This window comes from Pleurodeles waltl, chromosome 1_1, assembly GCF_031143425.1.
Source record: "Pleurodeles waltl isolate 20211129_DDA chromosome 1_1, aPleWal1.hap1.20221129, whole genome shotgun sequence".
NCBI lineage: Eukaryota > Metazoa > Chordata > Amphibia > Caudata > Salamandridae > Pleurodeles > Pleurodeles waltl.
Genome location: NC_090436.1, coordinates 572,068,372 through 572,082,861, shown reverse-complemented (window position 1 = coordinate 572,082,861; position 14,490 = coordinate 572,068,372).

The window sequence follows — 14,490 nt, the reverse complement described above, 5'->3', positions numbered from 1 at the left end:
AGGCTTGTTATCCGGCTGCGCGTTGTTCCGGTGGGCTGTGCGTGGAATCTTTTCCCTCACGGCAGGCGTCGCGTCGATTTCCTCTCTGGAAGTCGGGCAGCATTGTCCAGGTGACGCCGTGCGTCGAGGTTCCATTCGCACCGCAGGCGTTGCATTGAGCGGCGTCTTTCCGGATCGGCGTGCAGTGAATTTTTCACCGCGGAGCAAGCTGTGCATCAAATTTTTTGGCGCACAAGGCGTCCAGTTGAAAAAGAGAAGTCTTTTTGGTCCTGAGACCTCAGGGAACAGGAGGCAAGCTCTATCCAAGCCATTGGAGAGCACTTCTGCAGCAGGGCAAGAGTTCAGCAAGGCAGCAGGGCAACAGCAAGGCAGCAGTCCTTTGTAGAAAGCAGTCAGGTGAGTCCTTTAGGCAGCCAGGCATTTCTTCTTGGCAGGATGTAGGTTCTGGTTCAGGTTTCTTCTACAGCAAGTGTCTAAAAAGTGGAGGGAGGCAGGCAAAAAGTTAGGGGTGACCACCCGAAGGCTGTCAGGTCTAACAACTGCTATATCAGGTTCCCAGAGGTGAGGATTTAGCGAATGTGGAGGCTGATTTCTATGGTTTTGCCCGCATCCCAAATGGGACGGGGGACATTGATGACACACATGTTGGCTTGGTGCCACCACAAGTCTATTGCAACAGGAAAATCTTCCATTCCATCAATGTGCAAGATGTCTGGTGGATCTCTACATCTCCGATGTATGTGTCAGTTTTCCAAGATCAGCCCATAATTCCTTTATAATGCAGAACAGCACCATACCCCAGATGATATCACATCTGCAACCAAAGAGGGCCTGGCTAGTTGGTAAGTAAGGTCTGTCCTGATTGTGTGTGAGCAATGTCAAGTGCTAAAATCATCAAGTGAGTCACTCAGTGTTGCACTTATGTCCCATTCCTTATTAGGAGAATCAGCACATCCAAACCGTCATTGGATATTAACACTGCTGAGGAATCCAACTGTACGAGGGGACGTCTGCTTCAGTGAGGCCCATGGAAGAACATGCCAGACAGTGGAATGGGCCAGACAGTCTTGAAGGCCAGATTTCACTGGTGTGGTTTGGTCTGGTGGAGCCCTCCTCCACTCACCCGGGAAAGTGTGTCACATCACTGTTGCATGCTGCATGCTCCACAATGCCACAACATTGCACTGTGGAGAAATATCCCCTAAATCCCGGAGGGGGTTGCCTGCAGGACCACCTGGTGAGTATCCTGAAATGCCAACTGAAAATTACAATGGTGAAGAGGAAGGAGCTGACTTGCGAGAAGATCACATCAATAGCTACTTCTTTTGAGTGTAAGTATGTCATGTGATGTCATGACAATGACTGTACAATGAACTGTAGTTGTGAGAATGTGTGAGTTAAGTGTTTTTGACATAGGATACTCTGCAAAAATCAGCCAAAGCCTGATTGATAAGATAGATTTTGACACATACCCACCTTCATAATGTTGCTCTGTTTGTGTCAGATTTATTGCAATTAACTTTGTTTTCCAGATGCGTGCTATGTGACTTGTGTCATATGTATAGTTTCAAGCCTATACTCCTTGGGCCGAATTAACAAAGGTAAACTTAGACCAAAAGTCTCAGTTTGGAACAAAAGTCTAAACTCTGACCAAAATTCTAACTTTACTTTTAGTAAATTTAGACTTTTGGCTTGTAGTAAAGTTAGACTTTTGGGGGAACGTTAAACTGCTACGGGCTTCACAGGGCTTACAGCCTTTGAAACTTGACCCCCAAGCCTGCTGTGGGCAGCAGATGGCCATTGCAAGCCCCCACGTTAGGTGGGAGCAACAGCAGGTAAACACAGAAGGAGGAGTGGTCAGCCCCAGCTTGCACCACCCTTAAGATGTTGCATGTGAGGTGGCCCCTCCATTTCATTTTCCTCCATCTTGAATGGAAGGAAAATAGCCAGTCAGATGTAGGGAAGTTACCTCTGCCACTGGAAGTAGCCACTTAGTAGGTGTATCGACCCTGAGGTAGATGACCCATTGGTAGCTACTAGGTACTCTCCGAAAGGCTCTTTAAATATAGCATTTATTGGGCATCCGTAGACCAGAGATTCAGATTCCAAGGACAAACGAAGACCAGCAACAAAGAAGACCCAAGGCTCAAGAACTGAATTACTGCTGCAGCCAGATGAAGGCGCTAAACCCTGCCTGCTGCACCCAGGATTCGGCAATCAGCACTGAGGGTTTGCTCAGACATCGGACGAATGCTGCAAACCCCCAGAGGACCGCCACTCTTCTAAAATCACTGAAGATCTCCCTCCAGAGTGAAGGCATCAATCTCCTGCAACAAATACCAAAAAAACAGTGAAGTGAAATTCACTGACTGGCTGCGGACACTTCAGCTAGACTAAAACTGACCCAACAAACTATGAGGACGAACATGCCAGTGTGCCAAGTTTGGTGGCACTATAACCTCCAGCCCCAGGTACTGGTCACTACATATCAGACACACAGAAGGACAGTCTACTCTGGACTGAAAAAGGACCAGGAGGAATCCCCAGTTGATGGACTTCAGAAACCATCAGAATCTCCCAACAGAGTGTCCCTGATGACCTGTAAGCAACCCTCCAAGCGACCTCCCTCCTGCTTCCAAGGGCATCTTTGTTTACAGCTCCTGGCTCACCTATTTGCTCTGCAACCGGCCGTCCTGTGCCCTGCACCGAAGATTTGGCTATGCCCTAAGAATCCCCCACAATTTGCAACCTCAAGAGTCCAAGGGGACCCACTGGACTCACCTTGAAGTCCACCTGTGCAGTACTTTTCCAAGTGGTCCCCCAGAAGTGGCCTCACACCAGCTCCAACGCTTTTCTACAGTTGCTCTCACAGAAAATGGGAGCCGCCTGAAATTCTCCAGCTGGTCCACAGGGCCCACTGATGACCTCAACCTATCTGCAAAAGGAGACATTGGTAAACCCATTGCCTGATTTCATATGCATTTTTAAATTAATTCCCCATTGATTCCTATATTGTGTAAATACGCACAGAACTGCAACATTTTCTACACTTTGAAAATTCATAACTTAAAAAGTACTTAGCTGATTTTGATGATCTTGGTCTTAAAAATGTTATAAAAATCTGAAGTACTTTTGTAAATTGGTCTCAACTTATTCTTTTGACTCTGGTCTCATTTGTTGATACTATGAATACATCAAATGCTTTGTACTTCTCCAAGATTAGCCTAACTGCGTGACCAAGTTACCATAAAAAGTAGAGCATTAGGTGTCTACATTTTACCCCTGTAAACCAACGTGTGGTTGCCCAGACCCTCTACACAGTGTCCTGGTTTTGCACACAACATAAAGGGCCAGCCTCCTACAGAGATGAAAGTGCATTGGCTTATAGTGGTCCTGTGATCAGGAATTGTTGTACTGCCATTGGTCTGAATCTTGGATTATGTGATATTGGATTATGAGGGTGTGGTATGTGATATGGCTCAAGCTGAAGACATCAACCATCAATGTTTACCTCTCCTATAGGAAAATGTCTGGAAAATCCCTTCCTTCCATGGACTAGAGGTCTGGACATATAAATATGTTTTATTACGCGGTATGAGTCATTCATTTGTGATTTCCAGTACTTCAGACATATTGGCAGCCTTTGTTCTGAACACTGTAATAAAAGTTTTAGTTTGACCAGACACTTGTATGAATGCGTTTGTGTGGGATGGTTGTAATCCTGAGCTGGAAACTGTGTACATGCAACATATCCCATCTTGAACAAGTACGTTGGATCATCATTGTATGGTTCACATGGTCTAACATTGCTAAATATGAAATCAAAATCAGCAGACAATGAGTAGATGCCACACCACTGAAAGTCCAAAGTCCAGAGTACTCTTCCCATTGGAAATGGAAGGTGGTTCAGGATCAGTCAACAGAGTGAATGTGTCACACACAAAGGGGGACGTTAAGGAAGATGGTTATTGCTGGCAGTGGTGGGTTTCTTGACATCAGTACCTCCTTGCTGGACACTCCCCCTTGCAGAGTTGGGGGGATCAGCCGCTACAGAGTCATGGGTGTCTGTGGCTGGTTGTTCCTCTAGCAGGGCTCCCTTCCTGTGGCTATCGTCATTGTCGATAGGCCTGCTGTTGATGAGTCAAAGGAAGAGGAAGAATGTTTTTGAAAATCTCTGCTCAGGGTTGTGCGTATGTCCCTTAGCACCTCTGTAAGGGAAGCCATGTTAGAACTGTGGGCCTCCATCTGTTCATGCATGTCCTTATGCATGTCCCTATGCATGTCCCTCTGTAGCTGCTTGCTTTCCCGGAGTTCGGTCAATACCAAGCCCATCACCCCTTTTGACTCCTCATAGACCCCCCCAAGATGTGGCTGATGGTGTCCTGGCCAAGAATAGCCCAAATAACCCCATCCCCCTGGCCCATTGCATCCCTCCCAAGCTCGCTACTCTCACAGACCTATTCCCTTGGAACAGGGCACCCTCTCTAACTTGGTCCTTTACCCGTAGTGTCCAAAGTGTAGAGCTGCAAATCAAGATCTAGGACTGGGGGGCACAAGATGGTAGAAACTGTGCTAGGTACACAGTTTGGGGGGGTGGGCAAATGTTTTCCTTTGATGTTGAGGCAAAAGGACTGGGAGGTGTGGTGGTAGACACAGAGAGATTCACTGTTACTGTCAGACCAAGTCGCCCAAATAGACCAAAACCAACCTTCAGATCCACAAGTCCAGGAGTGTTTTAATTACTGAGGGCATCATCCAGAGATGCAGTGTAAGTCTGTTCTGTAGCCTCCATGTGCCCATCCTCAGATCCACCTGTTGATGAGAAAGGTACATTATTATTGGTTGAATTGTGACATCTACCTCCAAAGGTTTTGTGTTATAGTAAGCAGAGACCTTGGACAAAGTTAAATTGTAGGTAATCCAATTGTGCCATGTAACCATGGCATTGGGTGATTTGACATGACGAGTGAAGCATGCAAAAACAATTTGACTCAAGCAGCTGAGATGTTCAGATCATTTGTGCTTTGTAAGATGGACGGAAAATAACATCTTACCACCAGTGCAGTCAACACAGTAGAGAGGCAACCTATGGCTTTGACCATTTGGAGGCCTAGTTGAGTGGGACGCAGGCAAACCCAGGAATTTGTTGTATATGTGACTGGAGTCATCATGTGCTTAGTGCTGTGTCAATGTGTCTGTTGCCAATACCAAACAGCTGATGCATCAAGAGGCCTTAGGATTACTTGTAGTACAAACTGGGTAAGGTGTCATTCCTCTCCTCAATAGTTTCATCTTTGGTTAGCAAGTCAAGATGGAGCTAGGTAGACAGACACAAGCATGATCTGTGTCTTGGTCACTCCCAGATGAGAACACTTCAATTGAGAGTTCACAAACAGGGATATTTGGACAAGTGACCACTGGGCTGGTGTTTGAAGTTACTGAAACAGGGCCTATTGTGCTTTGCAGTCAGATCACTTCCTCTACTACACACACTATACAAATGGTATCCTCCCAGGTGAGTAAAATTCAATTGGGAGTTAGCAAACAAGGGTATTTGGACAAGTCACCTCTGAAGCAGGGCTTCCTTGGAGTTGCAGGAATATCACTCCCTCTACTACACACCCTCGACAATGGTGTCCTGTCAGGTGAGTATACTTTAATTTAGAGTTCACAAACAGGGGTATTCAGACAAGTAACCACTGGGCTCGTGTTTTGAGTTACTGAAAAAGGGCCTATTGTGCTTTGCAGTCAAAACACTCCCTCTACTACACACACTATACAATTGGTATCCTCAATGTGAGTAAAATTCAATTGAAATTTAGCAAACAAGGATATTTGGACAAGTAACTACTAGGCTAGTGTTTGGAGTTACCAAAACAGAGTCTTCTATAAGGTGCATTCAGTTCACTCCCTCTACTACACACACTGTACAAATGGTATCCTCCTGGATGAGTACATTTCAATTGAGAGTTATCAAGCAAGGGTATTTGGACAAGTAACCAATAAGCTGTTGCTTGGAGTTACTGAAACAGGACCTTTTTGAAGTTGCAGTCAGATCACTCCCTCTACTACACATGCTATACAAATGGTATCACTAACTCTAAACACTAGCCCAGTATTTACTTACTCAAATACCTCTGTGTCTTAACTGTTAATTAAAGTGTACTCCCCTGGGAGGATACCATTTGTCAACTGTGTGTGGTAGAGGGAACGACCTGTCTGCAAATCACAGGAGGTCCTGTTTCTCTAACTCTAAACACCAGCCCAGTGGTTATTTGGCCAAATACTCGTGTTTGCTAACTCCCAATTGAATTTTACTCTCCTTGGAGGATTGTCCCCATGATCATCAAAGTGCACAAAATCCACGCCACTGTGGGCACAAGGGACGGTAAGTACACACACCTACCTGTGTCATCAACTGTCACAACAGATCATTGTGCCGTCACCCACGTGATATAGGGTTCATGCTAAGGGCACCATGTACACTTGTCATTGTGTACATAGTTGCAATCATACACAAAGATGGACACATTCACAGTCACAATACACCCCCTTTGGGCAGGTCACTCACACTGCACCGCAACACTACACAAAAACGCACATCTGACCATCTCAGGCATAAGGACAGTGAATGGTACACAAGATTGTCTCACACATCATCAACACACCAACATCACATATACAAATAAAACTCACCCACTCACATTCCTCACATGCCATGGACTGTCATCACATTCAACCCACATACTGTATGTATGGATGTGGCATGGAACACAAGCAACACTCCCAGTAAACAGCCCTGCAAAGGACACACACGTTACACACATTGCAACACAATGGAAGGACAATGGGATGCACAATAGTTCAGAGAGACAAATATACAAAGCTCACTATGTAAACAATATCTGTAAAACAGGGATGGGGCCAACAGGAATACCCAGGGAAGTAGGCTGTAGTCCGACACATATTACCTTGCAACTCTCCATAAACAACTATTTAGGTATCTCTGGGACCCTTCAGGTATCTCTGGGACAAACAATACTAGACTCAAATGACATGCCTATCTGTACAATCTGGCAGTGCAAACCAATAAAGCACATGCAACTCCAACTGCATGAGACATATCTCTACGTGATGTAGCTGCAAGATACACACAGCTAAATGGACAACGGCACAGTCAAATACAAACAAAGGTAGCACAATTCAACACACTCCATGTCTGCACAAACAAAACTAAAGCTGACTGTGAGAAAACAGGGCTGATTGCAGAGGCCCCCTAACTTTTTGCCCCCATTTTCCACTTTTTGCTGGTGTTTTCCTGACTCTGATGGTGCCCTGGGTAATGCTAACCAGCCCCAGGGCCTGTGCTCTGTGTAAAATGGATATGCAAATGTGGCTAATTATAATTGGCTAAGTCAACCTACCTATAATTCCCTAGTATATGGTAGGGCATGTAGGTTTAGGGACCACAGCATAGGTAGTGCACCCATGGGTGCACTGCTGAGGTGCCTAGTGTCATTTTAAAGGCAGGCCTGCCTTGCTGGCTGCTTTTAAATTAAAGTTATATGCAAATTCGACTTTGGAATTAAAAGTAGTTCCAAAGTCTTAAACGACCTTATTTTTACATATAAGTCACCACTAAGTTGTGCCCTATGTGCCCCTAGGGCTGGGTGCCATGTAACTATAAGCAGGGACCTTATAAAAATAGTTTTATAAGCCCTGGTGAGGTAAAAACAGCCAAATTCGTTTTCCCTCATTGTAGTAAATGGCCTTCATAGGCTATAATGGGGAGACTTTATTTTAATTTTTAAAGTCTCCTTAAATGATGGATACCAAGAGTTTGGTATCAAATTAATTGATGTAATACATCCCACAACTTCCAGTTGTTGGATTTAATATAACTTGTTCAGGTAAAGAGTTTTAAACTTTTCCTGAAAAGTTGCCAATTGCAGCCCTGCATTGTTTTTTCTGCTGTGCTCTGATTGGCCAGACCCTAGCAGCCTGGCCAGGCTACCTTGATGAAGTGTGAAGTGGCCTGGCTTCACACAAAGGAATGTGCCTGTGGGAGGGAATCTCCCCTCAGCAGATGGTGAGGCAGGAAGGGGGTGGCTGCCAAACTGGTCTTCAAAGGCAGAGAAGGACATTTGGAGCAACCAGCAACACCCCCACATCCTGCAACCCCAGACAACTAGGTGCCCCCTTGATTAGATTAGGAGAGGGCAGGAGAGGGGTTTGTTTATGATTTTTAGCCACACCAGTGGCTGGGCTCAGCCAGATGTAACCTCCAAAAATCAGATTCAGCCATGATGGATTTTTGAAGAATGTTGCCTCCTGGGATTGAATTTTGCCACACTTCCCAGGAAGTGGTCATCACAGGGGGAATGACCCTGCACCTGATTGGAGAACCAGGACCCCCATGCTTTTCACCCAGGAGCAAGGATAAAACTGGCAGACCTGCACCCACACCTCAGTTCCCTACCACATCCAACAAGGAAGAACTGCAGAAGAAGAAGGACTGCCCTGCTGGACCCCTGGCCTGCACCTGGAACCTGTACTCAGAAGGACTGCATCAGCTGCACACTTGAGCTTCACCACAAGAAGGACTTTGCCTGGCTTCAACTGGTTCAAGGAGGTAATCCCTGTTTGCTACAGGTGAAAAATTGCTACCCAGAGTCCCCTGCACCAACTCCTGAAGAAAGCAACCAGCTGACCACTGTCCAGTGGCCAAAAAGGAGTTTGCTCCAGGTGCATTCTGGGAGTTGTGGTCCGCACTCCCCAAGGACCATCTGAGGACTTCTGGACCCTTGGCGTGAGCTGTGGACCTCAAAAGGACCTTAAAAGGACATCTGGGAGAAGCCCCAGAAGTTTGGAGAAGTTTGGAGAACTTTTGAAAAAAAGCTCCATAGAGGGACCGACCCGCCGCGGCAACTCTAGACGGCTTGCCTCAACCGCGACCCGGACTGATTTGCTGGTTCGTCCCGTTAAAGAAAATCTCAGAAAAAGAGACTACGTCCGAAGGTAAAAAGTTGACCGGGACCTCTCAGCCAGCGTATCCGAAGAGGGCTCCATGGACATCGGATCAAGATCCAGGTTTGCCCCGGTCGAAGGATTTTCACCTCGAAAAAACGACTAAGTCCGAAGGTAAAAATCTCCACCGAGGATTCCCGAGACACGTATCCGGAGAAGGGCTCCAGGAGGTCGGATTGGACTGGCAGGATTCGACCCGCTGAAGAAAATCTTCGAAAAAGAGACTAAGGGGGTCATTCTGACCCTGGCGGCCGGTGGCCGCCAGGGCCACCGACCACGGGAGCACCGCCAACAGGCTGGCGGTGCTCCCACGAGCATTCTGACCGCGGCGGTTCAGCCGCGGTCAGAAGCGGCAAGTCGGCGGGCTCCCGCCGACTTACCGCTGCTCAGGGGAATCCTTCAAGGCGGCGGAGCGCGCTCCGCCGCCATGAGGATTCTGACAGCCCCTACCGCCATCCTGTTCATGGCGGGAAACCCGCCATGAACAGGATGGCGGTAGGCGGTGCCGCGGGGCCCCTGGGGGCCCCTGCTGTGCCCATGCCAATGGCATGGGCACGGCAGGGGCCCCCGTAAGAGGGCCCCGCAAAGTATTTCAGTGTCTGCCTTGCAGACACTGAAATACGCGACGGGTGCAACTCCACCCGTCGCACCCCTGCAACTACGCCGGCTCAATTCTGAGCCGGCGTCCTCGTTGCAGGGGCATTTCCTCTGGGCCGGCGGGCGCTCTTTCGGAGAGCGCCCGCCGGCCCAGAGGAAATGTTTAAATGGCCGCCGCGGTGCGGTCATTTCACGGCGGTACCTTGGCGGACGGCCTCCGCCGTCCGCCAAGGTTAAAATCACCCCCTAAGTGTGAAGGTAAACTTTTAACCAAGGTCTCCAGCGGCCTGAAGCCGAGCAGAGCTCCATCGCGGTCGGCCTGAAACTTTGACTTTGCCCTGGTCGAGGTGCAACCAGATGACCCGATTGGTGCTTTTTGTTTCCAGGCGCTAAAAAATAATAATTCTTTAAAAATTCATATCTCCGGTTCCCCTTATCTGATTTTATTCGTTTTTGTGTTGTTTAAAGATAAAAATATAATCTATTTTTATAAATTGGTTTTGGATTTTTAAACTGTTTCCTGTGTTTTATTTAATGACTGTTTTGTGATATTTGAATGCTTTACACTCTGGCCCTCATTACGACCCTGGCGGTTTGTAACCGCCAGGGCCGCTGGACGCGGAGGCACCGCCGACAGGCCGGCGGTGCCCCGCAGGGCATTCTGACCGCGGCGGTTTGGCCGCGGTCAGAAAGGGGAAACTGGCGGTCTCCCGCCACTTTCCCGCTGCCCCTTTGAATCCTCCAAGGCGGCGCAGCTCGCTGCGCCGCCGAGGGGATTCTGACACCCCCTACCTCCATCCTGTTCCTGGCGGGTCTCCCGCCAGGAACAGGATGGCGGTAGGGGGTGTCGCGGTGCCCCTGGTGGCCCCTGCAGTGCCCATGCCAATGGCATGGGCACTGCAGGGGGCCCCGTAAGAGGGCCCCACTTTGTATTTCACTGTACCCGTCGCACCTTCCCACTCCGCCGGCTCGATTCCGAGCCGGCGTCCTCGTGGGAAGGTTGTTTCCCGCTGGGCTGGCGGGCGGCCTTAAGGCGGCCGCCCGCCCGCCCAGCGGGAAACTCAGAATGCCGGCCGCGGTCTTCAGACCGCGGTGCGGTATTCCTGCGGCGCAACTTTGGCGGGCGGCCACCGGCGCCCGTCAAAGTTGTAATGAGGGCCACTGTCTCCTAAGTTAAGCCTTGACGCTCGTTGCCAAGCTACCAAGGGTTGAGCTGGGTTTAATTTACTGAGACCTAACTGGACCTAAGTGGAGGTTAGAGGCCTATTGTTAAGTGTAGGCACTTACCTGCCCTTACCAATAACCCATTTTCCAACACTGACACATCAGATGAATACATAATCCATATCGGGGGACAAGTCTAGCACAATACATGCTCACATTGGACAACACAGGATGAAATACTTACCATAACAAACATTACACAATGCCATGACACCACCAATGCACTTACACCCACAGATCCATACACTCAACATGCACCCTTGCCTTGGGAGACACTTGTAGTACCCACAAAGTCAGTTACTGCAAACAACAGAAAATGGATCAAAAAGGAGGCTGAAACACACACAACTGTAGGCAGACAACACAAGTCACTCAGGAAGAACATTATAGTAGAAAAGGAATTGCAGGACAAATGTGTACCCCCAAAAAACAACAGTTTGGGTTGATTAACCTTACATTTTTTAAGTCCAAGGCCATTGGCCAGTCCATAGTGTAATGCACAGGCACCACATGGTGCCCTCACTTGACTCCTAATTGTCATGGAACCTCTGCAGGGAGAGGCATCAAGAAGGCAGGCAGGCACCTCAGGGATACTTGGGTGGGGTCAGATTTGGGAGGGGGGTTTGGTCTTGGGTTTGGGAGGGGTGGTCTGCTTTTCGGGAGGCGTGGCCGTCTTCTTGAGGGGAGAGGTTTGGGTGCTTGCAGGGGGGCAGGGGAGGCCATGGAGATAGAAGGGAGCAGCTAGGAGGTGGGTTGGGGCCTCTTGGGTTTGGGACAGGATGGATGGAACAGGGGAAAGGGTGAGATCAAACATAAAAAATGACTTAGGGACACAGGGATCGGGATTTGGAGGTCGAGAGTGGTTGTCTGCTGTGTTGGTGTGGATGTTGTGGGTGTGTGATTGTGGGAGGTATGCTTGTGTTTGGTGGGTGTCTGCTGGGTAGGTGAGTGAGTGTGTTTGTATGTGTTGGTGTTCTGGGAGGTAGAGGTGCTGGGGGATGATGTGTGTGTGTCTGTCAAGGTGGTGACTGCAGGTATGCTGGATGTCATGGATGACGGTTTGTCTGCTGTTGTGGTGTCTGTGGGTATGGTGGTGGATATCTGAGGGTCTGTTGGTGTGGTGTCTGTCGGGTTGCTAGGTGTGGTGGACGTACCACTGACTGTTGGTGTGATGCCTGTGGGAATGCTGGATGTTGTGTGTGTAATACTGGGGGTGGTGGGGAAGTAGTGACTGTTGTTGTGTCTATGGGTGGCTTATGCTTGCATGTGTGCTGGTGTGATTTGTAGCGCCTGTGTTTGTGTGTGCTGCTCCTGTGTGTTGATGTGAATGTATGCTTTGAGTAGGTAGGGTAAGGTGGGATTTCGATTGGGAAGAGGGAGGTGGTGAGGGGATGGAAGGCGGGAGGGGACTGGCTGCCATCAGTGAGGAGGCCAGAGCATGAAAAGATCTCTGTGGGCCAGCCGTTGCACCATGAATGCCTTCCAGGAGTGCATTTGTCTGTTGTAACTGAGATGCCAATCGCTGGATGCAATTCACAATGGCTGACTGCCCCACAGAGATACTTCTCAGAAGGTCAATACCCTCCTCATTGAGGGCAGCAGGGGTTCCAGGAGCTGTGGCAGAAGTGCCTGTAGCAAAAGAGACACCCACCCTCGTAGGTGAATGGACACGGCCAACTGGGTGAGGAGCAACAGGTAGGGTGGTGATAGAATAGGGGGTGGCGAACAAAGTTGGTACAGGAGGATGCTCCTATAGTCTCACCACCACTACGGAGTGTTCATTGGAGCAGAAATCTGATGATGGTGAGGATGTTCCGATCTCCCCTGTGGCACTCTCCTCTGTGTCGGTGGTGTCTTGACCCGAGGTTCCGTGGCCAGATGCTTTCCCACTCCCACTGTGCACCATTTCCTTTGCTTACCGGTACTGATACTGCAAATGCAAAGATAAATAAGGTCATCATATATCCATGATCACACTTGAACAACAGCTATGATTAGCAAGCATTACAATGATACCAAGTAGGCCCCAGCAACAAACTCCACCTCAGTGGCCCCTACATGTACCATACCATATGCATGAATGCCATCTGAACTGTCAACAGTTGCCCACAGGAAATTCATGTTCTCAGACAACTACAATTGCATGTGCAATCACATTAACCATTCAACAAGTAGGAGACACCATCACCCTCAAACCTTTGCACCATAGAGCAGACCTCATAGTAGGCCAGTGCCAAATCAATTTCCACAGATCCCACACAAGGTCATGCACACATTTATTTGTCATATATATATTGGCCAAACAATAAGAAATGATGATAAAAAATCCTGCAATGTTGATGACAAAAGTACAATAACCTGGAGAAGGTGCCATGGAAATACCAGTGTCACACTTGATACATATCTACAATGCATGCTTCACCAATTGATATTTATCCCAATAGAGTCACGGATATAGTATAAATGTTGCTCAAATAGGCCACATATGTGGCCTGGAAATGGACACTATAGACATCATGTGCAATATTTCAGGGAAAGATGTCCCCAAAATCCACAGAACAATGACGTAACAAGCTCTAGGCTAATCACCACTAATGGCTGGCACCCCTTGCAATGACATATTCTGAGTTCATCAGTAGACTCCATTATTCCCCTGGATGTTGGAGAGGCCTTGGGATTTGCAATTACTTGTTGAAGGTCCTCAACATGTTGCCCAATTGGAAGCAACATCATTGTCTCCATTATGGTCTTGCAGACCCAGATGTCTGTCTGTGGGTGAATGCTTGTACCCAAGCACATGTGATTTCAACATAACTGCAATATTTGTAATATATTTCTATATTCACATATTTACTGTGCTCTTTTCGATCAGAGTTGATGTAAAATTTAGATTATATCTCTCACATCTGTGCAGCATTTGGATTATCACATTATTATTACTTTTTGATGATATTTACGTCTTTGGGGCACCTCTATATTTTTTCTATTTTTTCTATTTCTATTTCAAATTTTTTTAGTTTTATTTAATTTTTAATTTTTAATTTTGACTTTTATCTATATTCTCTTAGTATTTAGTGGGTCTACTATTTTCTCTCTCTTTTCGTTTCACTTTTTTCTTTACATTTTTCTTTTTACTCTTTTCCTTTTTTGTCTCCACTCTTCCCTTCCCTTTTTGTAGGTTAACGTTTATTCCAATATGGCCGCCGTCTAATTACTCGTATTTAGTTATTCTTTGGCTGCAGTCCTTCTTTTCTGTTCACACTCTTCGTTTCACATAGCGTTTTAAATGCTTGGCGTTTCTTGCCGGAACTGCTTAGTAATTCGGACACATTACCTTCTCCTTGACGGGTGGCTACGCGACCGGGCCCGTCACTCTTCCTCTCCTCGATAAATCCGGCCTGTTATACTTTGCAGCGCGTGGATTCACGCACATCTCAGGTTAGACGGGTGTTCAGCCCCGTTTTCCTACACATTTGGTTGTCTTCACCTTTTTAATTTTAATTTTGTGGACGATTGCCCACATTGTTTTGCATTACTCTGATACATGTACTATTCCCCTTTTTTCTTCAATTTCAGCATATTGAATCCCCGTTTATGGCCATATTTTGCACATAATTGACTTTTGATTTCCCTTCGGAATTG